The following is a 13,518-nucleotide window of genomic DNA, read 5'->3' on the forward strand; positions in this document are numbered from 1 at the left end:
AAAATACTAATCCTGGCACAATTGCACTGGTTGCCTGGGAACAATAAAAGTAATGGTTTTGACCTATTAAGCCTTCAGTTACTCAGAACCACAATGTCACAAGGACTTCCACTCCCCAAATGAACTGACCCAGACTGTGTGCTCATCATCTGAGGCCCTTCTTCCTGTGCCTGTTCCACAAGAGGTCTAGAGGGTGACAACACGAGAACAGGCCTTTTCTGCCGTGATTCTCTATTTGAGGAGTGCTCTCCCCAGGGTGGCTCACCTGGTGTCAGCAATGTACCGTCATTATATATCTTTAGGCAGTAGGCAAAATCCTATATAACCAGGCCATGCAATATTTGGCTAAATTCTCTAAGCCCTTACTCTTAGAGTATAAGTTGCACAACTCTGATCAAGATTTGTTTTAGGTTCATGGGTTTAAAGATGACTTGCTCTAAATAATTCAGGTTTATGGCAACATGTATATATATAAGGAAATATTGCTTCAGAGTGCAAGGGTTTTGTTTTTATGTTTTGTTTTTATGTTTAAAAGATAGAGAGGTCCAAACAAAATTGAAATGGAACAAATTTACCAAGAAAATAATTCATAAACACCCAAAAAACCAAATATCCTTTGGTTATGCGGACTAGAGAAAAACACACCCACACATTCATCCAGCCTTTCGTCTTATCAGTTTTTCCTTATCATTCAGTCGAGGCCTTAAAACAATAATATAGCATTTAGGGAAAAAGTTGCACCCCAGCACCCCAGCACTGGAGGCTAAGATAGAAAAGATCTCCACAGCTACCATATATTTTCCTTTAGTGCTTAGGTAGGAGGGAATAAAGGATAACCAAACACTGCAAAAGACCAACATGCTGAAAGTGATGCACTTGGCTTCATTGAAACTGTCAGGCAACTTCCTGGCAAGGAAAGCCACACTGAAACTGGCAATAGCCAGAAAGCCCATGTAACCCAGGACACAGTAAAACATAGTTACAGAACCCTCATTGCATTCTAGAACAATTTCTCCATAAATTGAGTGCTTATCGACATCTGGGAATGGGGGAGAAAATGCCAACCACATGATACAAATGGTTGCTTGAATAAAGGAGCAGGAAATCACAATGGAGTTGGCCAGCCTCTTCCCCAACCATTTCCTCATCCTGGATCCTGGTTTGGTGGCCATGAATGCCAGAATCACTGTGATCGTTTTTGCCAGCACACAGGAAACAGCCAGTGAGAAGATGATGCCAAAAACAGGTTGTCGCAGTAGACATATCACCTTCTGAGGCTGTCCAATGAATAGCAATGCACAAAGGAAGCAGAGCAGGAGGGACAGGAGGAGCATGTAGGTGAGGTCCCGGTTGTTGGCTTTGACAATGGGAGTGTTGTGGTGCTTCAGAAACGTCCCTAGCACCAGAGCTGTGATGATTGAAGAGCAAAGTGAAAAACAGGCTAAACTGATCCCCAAAGGTTCTTCATAAGACAAGAAGCTTATTTTCTTCAGAATACATAAATCCTGTTTTTTGTTGGGATAATATTCATCTGGACATTTAAAATAGTCATTCATATCTGAAGAGGAAGCAATGAGTTATGAGGTTTATATTGGTGTCCCAAACCATACAATGCATGCTAATCTTGCATAGATTAAAGTTTATGTAGTCCTGTCATCCCAACAGACTCTAAGCAATGATTAATCTATGAGAATTGGGAATTTTTGAATATATACAATAAAACCTCAAACGTAGTGCTTTACCAAGGACAATGTTACACCAGGTCCTGATTTTCCTCTGCCCAGCAGTTTATCATGGATGTTCAAGATATTTCATTAAAACATTCTGCTGTTTTTTGTTTTTCTTTACACTTTATGCCTTTTCTTTTAAAAAAATCTTAATCTAAGGTGAATAAAATGTAAACTTTCTTCTCAATTAATACATTGTGCTCTCTTCTGATGTCACACCTTTTTCTGTCTACCTCCAGCAGCCGGAGGAGAAGAGGACAGAGGGTGAAGAAGGCGTGAGGCCTGAAGGCCGCTCCCTGCAAGGCCCTTTCCACCTGGCCTAGGAAGTGGGTCTCACATTCACCCAGCCCAACTATGTTAAATATGAATTCTGTAGTTGATCTTCTTTGTAATGTTTTATTTTGAAATCTTTAAGATAATATTTTAGTTTTCTGTTATGTTGCTTTGACTGCCTACTCTATATTCAACTTTCTTCAAATTGTTTTATTTATGTTTTAATGATTTAATATGCTGTAAAATGCTTTGAGATATTTCTTAAAAATACAAAGAGGCAGCGAAATTGTTTTGGAAAAGGAAAAGGAAAAGGAAAAGGAAAAGGAAAAAAAGAAAGAGACCTTTGGTTACAGGGCTGTATATAAATTCAATAAGTAAATCTTTCTTCTTCCTTTTTTTTAAAGAATAAAACCGGTAACCATATTGTATGCATATATTTATGCTTATTCCCATTCCTCTGGATTACTGGCCATATGCTTCCTATTTCTGTATGTGATATTGCTTACCCATCTGTTCTGAAATCTTCTCTTCTGGACAGGGAGTGCAATCGTAGCAACAAAATGTCTCCCCCTCCTTCATTTTCTTGCTTGAACCAGGGCTGCAACTCTCACTACATACAGAAATAGGCCTTGCCTAATCCATGAAACAAAAGAAAATATAGAGCTGGGAATCTTTATGGTTCCTGTAGAGTTGACTCCTGTTGCTAGAAAAATGGGCAGAGACCTGAGAAGAATCCAACTCCCTCCCCAATCACCAAGGATGGTTCAGGCTTTCTCCTGTCACCCACAATCACATTAATACATTTTCTGTAACTGAGATGTTTTCTAGATGCTCATGTCTAACATCCAGTAATAAAAACCACGAGCAGCAGATTCCAACTTTGTCTGCAGAGAGGGAAGACAATTTAAAAAAGAAAGACCTTAAAGTATGACAGGCATAGCAATTGTCTGCTCCTTTTACTCCCTTAGAAACCAAAGCAGGAGAAGCCTCAAGGTACAACAAGAAAAAAGCAGTTGCATGGCAGGGTTTTGACTGCCCATGATAAGCAAATTAGACCCATGTGTTCTTCAGATGATTGTTCCTCTTTGCAAATTTGCATAGATCACCCCTTCCCTAGCTTGTGTTTGTGTCTGTGAGAAAGTGGGAGAGAGAGAGAGCTTGATTTTATTTCTTTTTTTAACCAGAAGGTAGAGGACAGGAGAAGCATTCTAATGGGTTTCCTTGTTTGAGGAGTAAAAATAAATGCTTCTAATGGCCTTTTTTTATTGGTCACTAGTTAGGGGGCAGAGTTAGTGTGCTAAATAGTGAAGTTCTGCTTTGATAGAGGCAAGCAGGAGATGAAGTTTTCCGCTTGATGGAGAACAAAAGAAGTGATTCTACCTGGTTTCCTCACTTCGTTCAGAGCTAATTTCAACTATGCCGCCGAAGATTATTTCATAAACAAAATGAATAAAGGTTACATATACTTTGGTCCTATTGATGGAATTTTGAAGGTTTCAAATGAAAACGATCTTAAGTGATATTCAAAGATGGAGTGCTCTGAGCTGACTCAATGAAATCAATGTGCATGACTAACTTTGGAACTCAACTAGTGATCATTATTTGACATATGTTTAAACCAAAATATGAATATATTTAGCTCATACAACAATTTCTCAATAAATAAAATCTAGAACACTGCCCCAGTTAATAAATTCATGAAGTGTAATTTCCCTAACCATTTCAAGAATTTTTCATACATCACAAAAACATTGTGGTCAAGTGAAATGATCTTTACAAACTGTATGGAAGTCAATGTTCATTCCAAACTGGAAATCTCCCTACCTTGTTAAACCGCCTTTGCCATGTTATAGCATCTTCATGGATGGTGAACACTTGATGCGAAGAAGTCTCGGGATCCATCCTCCCAACTTTAATTTTATGAAAGGATTGGTTTAAGGAAACAATCCAATTAATAATATCCAACCCAACTTTCAACTCCCCATTCTGGTTAAAGGAAACCTCATCTCCAGCACTATTATTAAATAATACACCTCTGAGGAAATGATGGAACTATATTTGAAAAAGGAAATCAGAAGAAGAGGATGTGTATCAGTCTAACAAATATATTCAGTGGCAACAGTCTCACTAAGAACAGAAAAAAAAGAAACAAAAATCAGGGAGATAATTAAATGAGTCATGGACTATTTTACACCAATGATATGGTGCCCTATTGCAAGAGAAAATTGGCTTCATTACCTTCCATGGCTGTTGATTTTGTAATGACAACTGCCCTTGGTCCTTTAACATTCTTGATTTGAGTCTCCATGAGAACATGTCATGAACAGCCTGTGCCATGGCATAAACAGCCATGTAGATACTGTAGCTATGGCCAATCATGTTCATTTCGAAGAAAGGCCCAGGAAGAGTCCCCATGTTCTCATCTCCAGTGCAGATATCCCCATCCCCATCTTCTGCACCTGTACCTGGAAATGAACAGGCAAAGGCCTGCTGCCAGAAGTCCTTGATGAAATAATCTTCTTTTGAGGTGGCAGGTTTTCTACTGGCAGTAAATTGCTGAAATCCTGATATATCATTGGAGTGAATTGCGAAGGACAGAGCCCCGTGGATTATTTCTTTATCCCAAGTCCTTTGATAAATGAGAGAAGTCAGCTCCACCTGGGCTGTCATAATCCACACTGTACCCTTTGGGTTAATATTCACATGTTCTTGCTCAGATAAATACGGAAACCATCTCAGAAATATCATAGAATAAGATTCTCCATAGATGATCATCACATTGGCTTTGCTACTCATTACTTTATCATGTATTTTTGCAACCTGTTGGAACAAGTCTTTAAGATCAGCGATAAGAGATAATTTGGATACTCTCTCTATAATGGCAAAACAAATGCCACTAGAAGTAAACACTGGAACCATGGCTTGCACAAATCTTTCTCTGTTCTCAAGATCCATAGTAAAAAGTCCAACCCAGGTCCACCTGAAATGCAGAAGCAAGGAGAGAATCCCCTCATACTGCAGGGCTTCCTGTGGGACCATTTGGTAGAAGGAAAGGCCTGGGGTTTTATACTCCATGACTGGAGCCGGGCTATATATGAGCTAAAAGGGATTGCAGGGGAAAAAAGAAAGAATAAGCATGATTTTATGGATATATTAAGTCATTTTTATTCAACAGTTTAAAATGTACACCAGCAGAATAAACAAAAACTACAAACCAATGGGTTTTAGAGTAAGGACTGTGTTGCTCCATTACTCAATACGATGCAGAAAGTAATAATACTGAAATACATCTGGAGTCATATGTGTTACTGTAGCCAATATAGGGTACTCCCCCCAAATAAAACTGAAAATTCGAGGGTGAAGACTGTCACTAAGTTGATAAAGTAGAGGAAAAATGGTACCATGTTTCCAAGCAAAGAAGTGTCCTACTGTATTTAAACCCTGGGCACTCTACATTGCTGTAGCTTTATTTTTCAGTCAAAACAGATTTCCCAGCTTCTGTTATAAAATGGACTTGTACTCCTGGCATAAAGGCACACAAACACCATTCTGCCCACATTTTGCATGCCCATGTTGAGCCTTTTCTAAGGCACCACAAATCCTTAGCAAATGCACACTGCCTTCATAAAGACATAAACACACCTTTCTGCCTGCATTCCTGTGAACACAATGCGGGCATAACATCAAATTTATGTAGTACAGTCTAGTAGAATTAAATGCCGCAGGTGGGTTAATTTTACCACAGCCTCATGAATTCTCATCAAAGTGTTCTTTGATGGGATTTATGCTCCATAACATTTTACTCCACTTTTGCGAAGAACAATCCAAAAGCTGCCATTTTCAACTCCCACCGCACACCATCAGAAAAATCAACCCTCATATTTAAATGTGTGAGGCAATGACGTTTACAACTCCCTCGGCCAATAAAGCTGAGACTTTTGTAAAAATTTCCCCAAAAGGTTGGTGACTGTTTGGGAAACTGCCTGCATCATTATCCTCTCTGCAAATTAAAAAGTATTTATTTGGTTTCCCCCAAATTGTATCAATAAATTCAAATTGCTTCCCCTGTATAAGAGTCTTGCTGTGGTATTTAAGCTTATGCTTTATTCACCACACCAGTTCACATATTTTGGCCTCTGAACCACAGAGCGAAATATAGCAAACAAAGCAACAATGGGAGGAAAACAACAACTTTAAATCCATGATGCTCAGTACAGAGATGGACACATTATACCTGTGGAATTTTATAGATATCCAAGACTGTTGCAGCATGAAGAGAGGTTAGGGGGTCCAGTCCCCCAATGACTGCTATCAAATGATGATGGATGTCGCATTTGTAGTTGGGGACCAATCTGTTTGGGCTGGACGTTAGCAGCATTGTAGCATGATAAGTCCCTTTTGCAATGAAATAGCTGTCAAATATGTGGAAGCCCAAGGTGGTATTGGGTAAGATCTGAGGGTTGTCATTTATCTCCTTCACTGCAAATCCCAAGGCTAGAATGTGCTGGTAATTCTTAGTCACTACTCTGAAACAAGAATTGCACTCTGTATCAAAAAGATATATCTCATTTTATAAATCACAATTATTGCATTCTCATCAATGTTTGCATCATGAAATAGTACAGTATTTTAAACCACACTTGAGGATGCAGTCCAGAGTTGTGTATTAAATTGCTTGCTTGGTTGTTGTTGTTTTTTAGTACTTTTGCCCTCTTTTATGTGTTAAAAACATTTTTTTAACTCTGGAACATATAAATGAAGAAAACAAAATCCATCACACATCACTGAGATTCATTTCCATGATAAGATGGATGACAACAGATTTCAAAATTAATAGATATGAAGCTAAGCCAATAAAAGTCAGTGAAAGAAATTTATCTTTATTATGTTCTATTATCTTGTTATTGGGAACAAGGAACATATCCTTAATTGCATTATTTATATTTTTCTTTGTTGAAAATCAGTATGCCACAGCTTTCAGTATTCAGAGAAAGAAACTAAGAAAAACAGAAAGAGATAAAAGAAAGAGCAACTCCTTACGCAAGCTCTTCGGGCAATGCCTGTGGGGGTTCTATAGTGAAGGCTAATGCATTGGAAATGATGAAGCTGTGAGAAGCTAAGCCACCAAGGATGAGGTCTCCTGACTGGTGATACTTGTGAAGTGGAGGGTGTGGATCATGGACATGACACTTCACAATGTGAGTCTTGCATGTCATTTCAGGAAGCAGTGCCAGCAGCAACATAACAAAAGTCGCCATCCTGAGTTTGAAGGCAAATCTTCACTTGAGAAACATGACATTCTTTCCCCAGAAAATTCCCTCATTTCAATGTCACCAGTTGCAACGACTGATTTAAATGTTTATTCAGTTTTTAAATAGGCCAGAACTCTGAAGTATAAATACCACTAAGCCCTAGCGGTAGTTATAAATTCTTGTATGCATATTTACCAAATAACAACTTTCTTTTTTTCTTTCCAGTTCGAATTCCACAGGGGTTTCAGCATGCAACAAAATTAATAATAGTCATTGCTGTAATGACAGAGGAAAATAATTACAAAGTCAACGTTGGGGTTTCTCTGTGTAATTGCAGGAGGAAACTTGTTTGTTACATCTGAAGATTCCCCCACACCTTCCACGTAGTTGAGTATCAAATAATACTTTGGCTTGGATAAGGGAGGCACCAAGGCTTCAGACGTGTAACATCATAGTTTGGCGTTAATGTATCCTTAAACTTGTATTAGGAGCACTGTGCTGAAGATTTAAAGGCAACTTACCAACACATAGGGACGCGGATGGCGCTGTGGGTTAAACCACAGAGCCTAGGACTTGCCGATCAGAAGGTTGGCGGTTCGAATCCCCGCGACAGGGTGAGCTCCCATTGCTCAGTCCCTGCTCCTGCCAACCTAGCAGTTTGAAAGCAAGTAGATAAATAGGTACCGCCCCGGCAGTAAGGTAAATGGCATTTCCTTGCGCTGCTCTGGTTTGCCAGAAGTGACTTAGTCATGCTGGCCACATGACCCGAAAAAACTGTCTGTGGATAAATGCCGGCTCCCTCTGCCTGTAAAGTGATATGAACTCCGCAACCCCAGAGTCAGCCACGACTGTACCTAATGGTCGGGTGTCCCTTTACCTTTACCTACCAACACATACCGCAGCTTGTGGGGAGGGAGGCATTTTCTAATTAGGAAATGTGGTGGAAATGTGGTGGGCGGGCTCATCAATGAAGTTGGAAGGCAGAGTGAGTCTTACTTTTAGAAGAGCAAGGCCTAATTGGTAGCAACCCAGCTGCTGAGTCTTTTTAATCTGTAGCCTCAAATCCCTCCTTTGCCACTTGTTTCTTGTCTTGCTTCTGAATGCCAGAGAAAGAACCCCTTAGCCTTTGGGAAGACAGAGAGGGCACTGATGTAGGGTCCCAAGAAGCTTGCCCATGTCTGTAGCTTCACAAGGGTTTTGCTTGCTGCCTCTATTACATTATCTGTCCTCCCACTCAGGGGTGGGTTACAACAAATGAAGCAGTATTTTAAACAACTTAGCATTTAGTAAATATGGGGGTGTTAGAAATTGGCATATCAAGGGTTAAAGCCAGGGTAAAGAGATGAGACTTCAGCAATTGCTGAAAGTTGTATAATGAAGTACCCTCTCTGTTTCAGTTGGAACAGTTCAGGGATTTGGCACTGGGCACGATGCACAAGTTAATGAGGATTCCACCATAGCTCTGGGGCCTTGAGAGTTGACAACCCAGCAAGTCACTGTGTTTGCCTTAGTGCTTAGTACCAGGTGATTATAATACTGCTTACTCTATGAATTTGAGGCTGCCTCTGAAGATGGTTTGGAAACTACAGTTGGTGTAGAATTCAGTAACCAGGTTGCTCACCAGTGCAAGAAAGTTTAAGCATATAATACCAATTCTGGCACAATTGGTTGCCAAGGCCAAATAAAAGTAATGGTTTTGACCTATTAAGCCATCAGTTACTCAGAACCACAATGTCACAAGGACTGCACATCCCCAAATGTACTGACCCAGACTGTGTGCTCATCATCTGAGGCCCTTCTTACTGTGCCTGCTCCACAAGAAATCCAGAGGGTGGCAACATGAGAACAGGCCTTTTCTGTCATGATTCTCTATTTGTGGAGTGTTCTTCCCAGGGTGACTCACCTGGTACTGTCATTATATATCTTTAGGCACCAGGCAAATTCTTTCCTACATAACCAGGCCATGCAATATTTGGCTAAATTCTCTAAGCCCTTATTCTTAGAGTATAAGTTGCACAACTCTGATCAAGATTTGTTTTAGGTTCATGGGTTTCAAGTTGACTTATTATAAATAATTCAGATTTATGGAAACATGTGTGTGTGTGTGTGTGTGTGTGTGTGTGTGTACATATATATATATATATAGAGAGAGAGAGAGAGATTGCTTCAGAGTGCAAGGGTTTTGTTTTTATGTTTAAAAGATAGAGAGGTCCAAGAAAATTGAAATAGAACAAATTTACCAAGAAAATAATTCATAAACACCCAAAATAACAAATATCCATTGGTTGTGCAGACTAGAGCAATACACACCCACACATTCATCCAGCCTTTCGTCTTATAAGCTGTTCCTTATCATTCAGTTTGGGCCTTAAAACAATGATATAACATTTAGGGGAAAAGATGCACCCCAGCACCCCAGCACTGGAGGCTAGGATAGAAAAGATCTCCACAGCTACCATATATTTTCCTTTAGTGCTCAGGTAGGAGGGAATAAAGGATAACCAAACACTGCAAAAGACCAACATGCTGAAAGTGATGAACTTGGCTTCATTGAAACTGTCAGGCAACTTCCTGGCAAGGAAAGCCACACTGAAACTGGCCACAGCCAGAAAGCCCATGTAACCCAGGACACAGTAAAACATAGTTACAGAACCCTCATTGCATTCTAGAACAATTTCTCCATAAATAGAGTGCTTATCGACATCTGGGAAAGGAGGAGAAAATGCCAACCACATAATACAAATGGTTGCTTGAATAAAGGAGCAGGAAATCACAATGGACTTGGCCAGTCTCTTCCCCACCCATTTCCTCATCCTGGATCCTGGTTTGGTGGCCATGAAAGCCAGAACTACTGTGATGGTTTTTGCCAGCACACAAGAAACAGCCACTGAGAAGATGATGCCAAAAACAGGTTGTCGTAGAAGACATGTCACCTTCTGAGGCTGTCCAATGAATAGCAATGCACAAAGGAAGCAGAGCAGGAGGGAGAGGAGGAGCATGTAGGTGAGGTCCCGGTTGTTGGCTTTGACAATGGGAGTGTTGTGGTGCTTCAGAAACGTCCCTAGCACCAGAGCAGCGATGATTGAAGAGGAAAGCGAAAAAGAGACTAAACTGATCCCCAAAGGTTCTTCATAAGACAAGAAGCTGATTTCCTTCAGAATACATAAATCCTGTTTATTGTTGGGATAATATTCATCTGGACATTTAAAACAGTCATTCATATCTGAAGAAGAAGCAATGAGTTATCAGGTTTATATTGGTGTCCCAAACCATACAATCCATGCTAATCTTGCACACATTAAAGTTTATGTAGTCCTGTCATCCCAACAGACTCTAAGAATGATTAATCTATGAGATTTGGGCATTTTGGAATATATACAACAAAACCTCAAATGTAGGGCTTTACCAAGGACAATGTTACACCAGGTCCTGATTTTCCTCTGCCAAGGCAGTTTATCATGAACGTTCAAGAGATTTCAATAAAGCATTCTGCACTTTTTTGTTTTGTTTACTCTTTATGCCATTAAAAAAAAATCTTAATCTAAAGTGAATTAAAATGTAAACTTTCTTCTCAACTAATACATTGTGCTCTCTCATGATGTCACACCTCTCTCTCTCTCCCTCCAGCAGCTGGAGGGGAAAAGGACAGAGGGTGATGAAGGCAAGAAGGCTGCTTCCTGCAAGGCCCTTTCCACCTGGCCTAGGAGGTGGGGTCCACATTCACTCAGCTGTGTTAAATATGTATTCTGTAGTTGACCTCCTTTGAAATGTTTTCTTTGAAATCATTAAGATAATATTTTAGTTTTCTGTTATGTTTCTTTGACTTCATACTCTATATTTGACTTTGTTCAGATTGTTTTATTTATGTTTTATTGATTTAATAAGCTGTATAGCGTTTTGAGATTTTTCTTAAAAATATAAAGCGGTGCAGAAAAATAAAAGAAAGAAAGAAAGAAAGAAAGAAAGAAAGAAAGAAAGAAAGAAAGAGACCTCTGGGTATAGGGGGGTGTACAGATTCATTCATTCAATCAATCAATCAATCAGTCAGTCAATCAATGCAGTGCGAGTGAAGAGGTCCCTTTCCCCACCCTTTGGACCACCTGGGAAACTCAACAAACCTGTTGCTCCTGGAAGTGGGTGTGCAGCTGAATGGGACACAGGGGAGGGCAGCCTGAGGAAGAACCAATTCCCCCGTGCCTGCCCATAAGAAACAAGAGGCTAGGGTGATGTCCACTGTTTCCAGGAACTCTTCTCATTGCTAGACTTTTTTAGTTGAGCTGAGAGTTTGTATGGATCCTAGGTGAGAACCCAGAGGCTGAGAGGCAGGGTATGTCAGAAGGAAAATGTGTGTGTGTGTGTGTGTGTGTGTGTGTGTGTATAAATGTAAAATTTTTATATGTGATTGTGTATTTTATATAAACAGAGTTTCCAGAAGCCAAACCCCTTTTTCTCCTATTACGAGACAACAGGATTGGGGAAGGTGAATATCAACCACAGAGGCCATAATCTTGCAAGCCCATCTCAATTTCCCTATTGTTGAGCAGATAAACTATTAGCCATGCTGCATTTGTGGATCTGAATGAGACTTCAAGGAGGAGATTGTTTATAAACACAGAAACTCATACAAGGAAGACAGGTAAAACCAACCCCTCTTTTTGCCTGTTCTGAGATCACGGGATGAAGATGAGGCAAGGAGGCTGCGGACTGATCAGCTCACATTCAGCACAAGGTCAAATTATTCCACCAAGGAAACCAGGTTGGATTTTTGCATCTTCAACAAGGCCCTCTGCATCACTCAGATTTACCATTCCCCCCCCCCAAAAAAAATAATACCTGTAACCATATTGTATGCATATATTTATGCTTATTCCCCTTCCTCTGAATTACTGGCCATCTGCTTCCTATTTCTGTATGTGATATTGCTTACCCATCTGGTCTGAAATCTTCTCTTCTGGACAGGGAGTGCAATCGTAGCAACAAAATGGCTCCCCCTCCTTCATTTTCTTGCTTGAACCAGGGCTGCAACTCTCACTGCATACAGAAATAGGCCTTGCCTAATCCATGAAACAAAAGAAAATATAGAGCTGGGAATCTTTATGGTTCCTGTAGAGAAGACCCCTATTATTGGCAAAGTGAGCAGAGACCTGACAAGATTCCAACTCCCTCCCCAATCACCAAGGATGGTTCAGGCTTTCTCCTGTCACCCACAATCATATGAATGCATTTTCTGTAACTGAGATGTTTTCTAGATGTTCATGTCTAACATCCAGTAATAAAAACCACGAGCAGCAGATTCCAACTTTGTCTGCAGAGAGGGAAGACACAATGAAAGGAAAGGCCTTAAAGTATGACAGGCATAGCAATTGTCTGCTCCTTTTACTCTCTTAGAAGGTAAAGCAGGAGAAGCCTCAAAGGCACAAAAACAAACAAAAAAGCAGTTGCAGGGCCGGCTTTTGACTGCTCACCATAAGCAAATCAGAACCATCCATTCTTCATATGATGGTTGCTCTTTGCAAATTTGCATAGATCATCCCATCCCTAGCTTGTGTTTCTCTCTCTGTTTGTCTGTGTGTGTGTGAGAGAGAGAGAGAGAGAGAGAGAGAGAGAGAGAAAGAGACTGACTGTATTTCCTTTTTTATAGAATCATAGAATCATAAAGTTGGAAGAGACCACAAGGGCCATCGAGTCCAACCCCCTGCCAAGCAGGAAACACCACCAGAGCACTCCTGACATATGGTTGTCAAGCCTCTGCTTAAAGACCTCTAAAGAAGGAGACTCCACCACACTCCTTGGCAGCAAATTCCACTGTCGAACAGCTCTTATTGTCAGAAAGTTCTTCCTAATGTTTAGGTGGCATCTTCTTTCTTGTAGTTTGGATCCATTGCTCCGTGTCCGCTTCTCTGGAGCAGCAGAAAACAACCTTTCTCCCTCCTCTATGTGACATCCTTTTATATATTTGAACATGGCTATCATATAACCCCTTAACCTCCTCTTCTCCAGGCTAAACATGCCCAGCTCCCTTAGCCGTTTCTCATTAGGCATCGTTTCCAGGCCTTTGACCATTTTGGTTGCCCTCCTCTGGACACGTTCCAGTTTGTCAGTGTCCTTCTTGAATTGTGGTGCCTAGAACTGGACACAGTACTCCAGGTGAGGTCTGACCAGAGCAGAATACAGTGGCACTATTACTTCCCTTGATCTAGATGCTATACTCCTATTGATGCAGCCCAGAATTGCCTTGGCTTTTTTAGCTGCCTCGTCACACTGTT

The 13,518-nt window shown here is 40.4% G+C and overlaps 1 long non-coding RNA gene across 1 annotated transcript; it reads left to right on the forward strand.

Moving 5' to 3' along the window:
• The first annotated feature begins 9,946 nt into the window (after positions 1-9,946).
• Positions 9,947-12,525, forward strand: LOC308461302. Its single transcript, XR_013978865.1, has 3 exons — positions 9,947-10,716; positions 10,880-10,959; positions 11,676-12,525. It is a non-coding gene; the product is annotated as an uncharacterized lncRNA (long non-coding RNA).
• Positions 12,526-13,518: the final 993 nt, after the last annotated feature.

The sequence above is a fragment of the Podarcis pityusensis genome (genome assembly GCF_964106645.2).
Source record: "Podarcis pityusensis genome assembly, chromosome: 13".
Lineage (NCBI taxonomy): Eukaryota > Metazoa > Chordata > Lepidosauria > Squamata > Lacertidae > Podarcis > Podarcis pityusensis.